The following is a 6,104-nucleotide window of genomic DNA, read 5'->3' as shown; positions in this document are numbered from 1 at the left end:
GCCAGGTGCTTCGATGCTATTATTGATTATTTTTTCTCATTTAATAGACACGTACATTCAGAAATTTGTAAAGGCGTCGAGCAAATGTATCTGACTGAACATATACATTTATAAACATATTCAGCACGTCCATTGACTTGTTTGTGTTTTCATACACAGTGAAATAATGTATTTGTTTTATCTGCTTAATTAATTTATTCGTGAGGGGATTTCCATATCGATTTATCTTTATATTCTGTTATTAAGTCGACAGCTCTCAGATATCTATACAATTCACTTGATTATCTTTACGGTGAATTTTCATTGGTTCAGGGTGAGAGCTGCACAGCCATAATATCCAGATACCATTTGTTATTTCCACCCTTTTTAAAGTTGGATTATAGATTTAAAAATGGGATCATAGACTATACAAACATAAAAAAACATACACACACACACACACACACAAATGCACAAACACATACCCACATATACATACACATAAACACACACGCATAAAAAAAAAAAAAAAAATGCACAGACACACTTACATAAAATTTCCCTGCCCCCCCCCCGCCCCCCCTCTAAACACAAACCCAGAACGAAAAAAAAAAAAATCAAATTAAAAGCCACAGAGCGCAGGATCCATTCGCAGGCTGCAGTAAAGTATCGGGGAGGACATTTTACGATTTGGTGTTGCCACTGCACAGACTGCATCTGCGGAACGGGGGAGAGGGGTCGGGAGAGGAGAGGAGAGGAGAGGTGAGGAGAAGAGGAGGAGGGAGAGGTAGAGGAGGAGGAGGAGGAGGAATGAAAAGGAGAGGAGAAGAGAAGAGGAGGAAGATGAGGTAGAGGAAAAAGAGGTGGAGAGAAGAAAAGAAGAAAGGAGATAAAAGAAAATTAGAGGGGTGGAGAAAAGGAGGAGGAGAGAAGAGAATAGGAAAGGAGAGAAAAGAAAAGTAGAAGGGTGGAGAGAAGATATGACGAGAAAGGAGAAGAGGAGGTGAGAAGGTGGAGGAAAATGAGGAGTCGGAGAGGAGAGAGGAGATGAGGAGAAGAGAGGAAGGAGGGGAGACGAGAGAAGAAATAAGAGTAGAGGGGAGGAGACAGGAGAAGGGAGAGAGGGGAGGAGAAGGAGGAGAAAAAGAGGAGAGTAGATGATGAGGAGGAGGAAAAGGAAAGCAGGAGAGGAAAAAAAGAGAGAAAACGAGAGAAGAGAAAAGGAGAGAAGAGGGAGGATGGGAAGAGAATAAAAGATATGAGAGGATAGGAGAACGAGGAGGAGTAGAGAAGAGGATAGGGGTAATGAAAAGGGGAATAAAGGTAATGAGGAGAGGAGTAAATAGGAGATGAAGGAAGAAGGAGGAGGAAGAAGATTACAAGAGGAAATGTGGGAACGGGGAAAAGAGCTGAATGACAAGGGGAGAGGTAGGAATGGAAATGAAGGAGAAAGAGGAAGAGAGTGAAAATGAGAGGAAGGGGGAGAGGGGGAAGGGGGAGAGTGGGCGGAAGGCTGTCGCACATTCGTGTCTCACAACCTTCATAACAAGAAGAAAAAAACTTCATAAATCGAGACCTTATGCGCCGTAACTTCTCTGTGTCTCTTGATCTTGGGGAAAGTGATTCTTTATATTCATTTTCGTAGGAATGCATTCAGGGACGCTGCACACATGCACGTACTGACTTACATGCAAATGCACCCGCACACAAGATGACACATGACCAGTCCTTTTTGTCACCTACCATCTCATTTCACGCTCTCTCTTCGTCTTTCATTTCATGCCTATTTCTGCGTTACCCCTTTTACCCCTTCCATCTTCCATCCTCCAATCCCTTACCCTTTCCTTTTTCTTCACGCCCTCTTTCCCTCTCCTCTCTCCATCCTCTATTCCCTCTTCACCCTCCCTCCCTATTTTTACTCCTCTCCCTCTCCTCTCTCTTCTCTTCTTAACCCCTCCCTCTCTCTTCACTCTCTCTCCTCTTCCATTTCTTCTTTTCATATCCCCTCCATCTCTCCTCTCTCCTTCCCCTTTTCCCCTCTTCATCCTCATCTCTCTCTCTCCCGCTTACCTCCTTCCTTTCCTCCTCCACTTTCCCCTTTTCTCCCCCCCCCCTTCTCTCCTCTACCTCCTTCCCTAATTTTCCCCTCCCCTCTCCCCTCCCTCCCCTCCTGTCCCCTCTCCTCCCCTACTGTCCCCTCTCCTTCCCTCCTCCCCTCCTGTCCCCTCTCCTCCCCTCCTGTCCCCTCTCCTTCCCTCCTCCCCTCCTGTTCCCTCTCCTCCCCTCCTGTCCCCTCTCCTCCCCTCCTGTCCCCTCCCTCCCCTCCTGTCCCCTCTCCTCCCCTCCTGTTCCCTCCTCCCCTCGCCCCCTCACGAAACCAGTATTAAGAATGGCGAGCGTCTTAAGACTGACGACTTGCTTCAGTATTGTGTCAGAGCCTTGATGGAACTCCTTGGCTTATTGACGCTGCCTGGGAGAGGGAAGTGTGGGGGAAGGCGGCGGGGACAAGAAGGGGGGGGGGGTAAAGGAAGATACAGAAGAGGGGTAGAATAAGGTAGTGGAGGAAGAGGAAGAGAAGACGAGGGGATGGCAGTGAGGTTTAGGAAGAGGAAGAGGCAGAAGAGGAGAAGAAAGGGAGGTGGAGGGAGAAGAAGAGAAGACGAGGTGATAAAGGAAGCGGCAGAAGAGGGGATGAAAGGGAGCAAAAGGTATAGAGAAAGATAATAGAGAGAGAAAAAAGGGAAGAGTGGAGGAAAAAGAAGGACGAAAAGAATAGGAGAGATAGAAATGGATGAGGGAAAAATGGAGGGAGAAAAAAGAGACGTGAGAGAGAGTGGAGGAACAAAAAAGAAAAATGTTGAGGACGAGAAAGAGGGGAGAAATAGGCAGAGAATATAATAAAGAAGGAGAAGAGGGGAGGTAGGTAGAGAATAGAGAAGGGAGATAAAGGTAAAGAAGAAGAAAAATGGATAAAAGAAGAACGAGTAGAAGGGCAAGTAAATAGAGAAAAATAAAAGAGAGAGAGAAAGGGAAAGAAAGAGAGTGGGAGAGAAAGAGAGAGAGAGAGAGAGAGAGAGAGAGAGAGAGAGAGAGAGAGAGAGAGAGAGAGAGAGAGAGAGAGAGAGAGAGAGAGATTGAAATCGAGTGTGGAATATTTGAAGAAAAAGAAAGAAAAAAACACACACACACGAGAACGCAATGAGTGTAGAAAAGTGAGAAATGATGATGAGGAGGAAGAGGAAAATAAAGATGAATGTTAATGAAGAAGAAGCAGGCATGCGAGAAGAAAGAAGAGGTGCAAAATGAAGAGGAAAGAGGAATGATGAAAAACAGATGAATAAGGGGACAAAGAGGAAAGAGGAGAATGAATTCGGGATATGGAAAAGTGGCCATAAGGTAAGAGGATGATGTAGGAGAAGAGAGAGGAGGATGAAAGGCCGAGGGAGATTGGCAGTAGGATGAGAAAATCATATAAGAAACTAATGTATAAATTAATAAGTAAATACAACTAAAGGATGGGGAAGACGGGGATTAGAAGAATGAATAACGTGGAAAGCGAGAGATAAGGAATGAGTGAAAAGAAACATAGAGAAACGAAGACTTTCCAAAGAGTGAAAGAAGATTTGAAATATGAAGACAAAAGAAGCAAGCGGAAGGAAAGAGACAAAGAGGAGGAGGAGGAAGAGGAAGGGGGAAGAAACGGTGAAATAATCAATTAAAAAGAGGAGGAAGAAGACCCCTAAGAAAGAAGCCTATTGAGCGAAATGGTACTCTGGTAGACTCTTGTAAAGTTGAAAAAAGAGCAGATGTTCGCATCAGTGTAAGAGGCCGGGGATGAAGAGGCTAGTCGTGCGCCGAGAGCACCTGGAGAGCCCTTGCAAGACGAAATGAGGCGGAAGATCTAAATGAATGAATTGCAGAGACAGTGAATGCCCCGGTGATCTTGACAGATTAATTTGACGAGAATGAATAGGGGTCTCTTTATGGGGGTGGGGGATGGGAGGGAGAATGGTAAGAGGAAAAGGTTCAGAGGTTAAATACCAGGCGGGAAAATTAATAGATACATATCTGTAAAATCTTTGTCAAGTGTACATATACACTCATATTCTGATATGCTTTTAAATACACTTTCTTTGAGAGAAACACGCAGCGGCAGCTTTAAATCCAACCATAAACACAGCACATGCATTATGTAATCCCCCAGACGTGCGTTTCATAACACCGACGCGTTCGCCGACGAGGATTAAAAAAAAAAAAAAAAAAAAAAAAAAAAAAAAAAAAAAAAAAAAAAAAAAGCTACTTCACAACCCGGAATAAATACAGCCGTGAGTCTACCGGCGGCCGCGTTACTTTGGCAGATGAGTCCTTCTCTTCTCCTCTTGGTCTTTCATCCGCAGTTCCTCTCCGGTGCCTTCCTTTTGTTGGCTTTCCTTTCATTTCCTTCTGTTTCTCGTCCCTTTTGCTAATTAGCCTTTTTTTTTCCTTTTTCCGTTTTTTCTTTTCTTCTTTTGTCTTCTTGAAACAGATGGTTGGAATTTGCATAAGGACAGTATAGGTAATAATATTTTTCATAGCGGATAGCTAGTGTAAGGATCCGAATATGAAGTAAGAATGACATCACAGTAGTGATGGAAACCGTATTTGCAATAATAATCAATAATGATAATAATATGCAATAATAATAATATGCGAATGCATATTAGCAGTAGTAGCAGTAGTTATCATCTAATAAAAGGAGCAGCAATAATGATAATGATGATAACTTCAACAATAACAACCTCTATAATAACAACTATAACTACGATTATTATAATGACAATAATGCTGATGATAATGATAATAATAACAAAAAATGTAATAGAGATAGTAGTAATAATAGGGATGATGATGATTATGATAATGATTGTAATGATAATAATTGAGATTGTTATAATATCAGAGATAATGATGATGATAATGATGATGATGATGATAATAATAAAGACGCTGATGATGATATTAACAATGATTATAATGGTAATGATTATTGTAAATTAATTAATAATAATGATGAAAATAATAATTATTATGGTAATAATGATAATAATGACAGTAATCATCATAACATCATCATCATGATTATGATAATAATAACAAAAACAATGATAACAAAATTCATAAAAGTAATTATCATCAACAAACTTTTCGTCTCACAGATTGCTTCTCCTTTCCCACTTGTTCGCTTCCCTCACAAAACACCCGAAAAGAAAGCATGTTTTATCTAGAGCATTTAATTCAGATTGCAAATGCCACATAACTCTGCATGGGCGACCGTCATGGTTGCGATAATGGAGTGACACCATCTTCCTGATTATTTTTGTTGTCTCTCTCATATCAAGAGTACTTTATGTCATTACTCGCCTGCTGGAATCTTGCAAATGGGTACGCGTATGCCTCTTATGAGATATATGATGGTGGCTTTGGGGTTGAGGGGCGCGGCAGGGCTTTTTATTTAGATCACTATTATTACTATAATTATTTATCTATTTGTCTGTTCAATAATTATCATTTATGTTTATTTTTTGAAGGAGTAGGGTTGAGATATTTTAGCTTGATTATAGAATCTATTACGAGCATTATAAGTTCAGTCATAAGTTAAAAGAAGAGAAAGGAACATGCGAAAGTAGAAATAGGAACATGCGAACTTAAATTATTGCAGAAACAAGATCAACAATTATTGTAATATTGTATACTAGACGCTACTAACAAAACGGCGATGGTATAGAGAGGTCCCTAGGTCACCGAGCAAAAGAGTATCAGGGGATGGAGGCCTCGACATTTTAAATGCTGGCAGGTGCTGGCCTCTCGATTTTTACTGGGTCCTACGTTCACCTGACAAAGTGGACAAGGTCCTTCTCTTAAGTGACGAATGACGGAAGAAATCGGCATATAGAAAGAGTAAGGGGTGGGGGTACCCCCTGTAGCCCCACCTAGAATAAACTGCGTTCTCTGACTCCGTTATGTGTTTGTACATCAATGCGACCATAAAGTTGAATTATGTTATATACTAAAATGTTTGATTATTACGTTATCAGAAAAGCTACAATACTGTGCAAATTAATATGATAATTTGCAAATTTGAAATT

Source organism: Penaeus japonicus, unplaced genomic scaffold (assembly GCF_977035675.1).
Source record: "Penaeus japonicus unplaced genomic scaffold, GWHDUDI00000001_assembly GWHDUDI00000041, whole genome shotgun sequence".
In the NCBI taxonomy this organism is placed as follows: Eukaryota; Metazoa; Arthropoda; class Malacostraca; order Decapoda; family Penaeidae; genus Penaeus; species Penaeus japonicus.
This window is presented reverse-complemented; position numbering follows the sequence as displayed.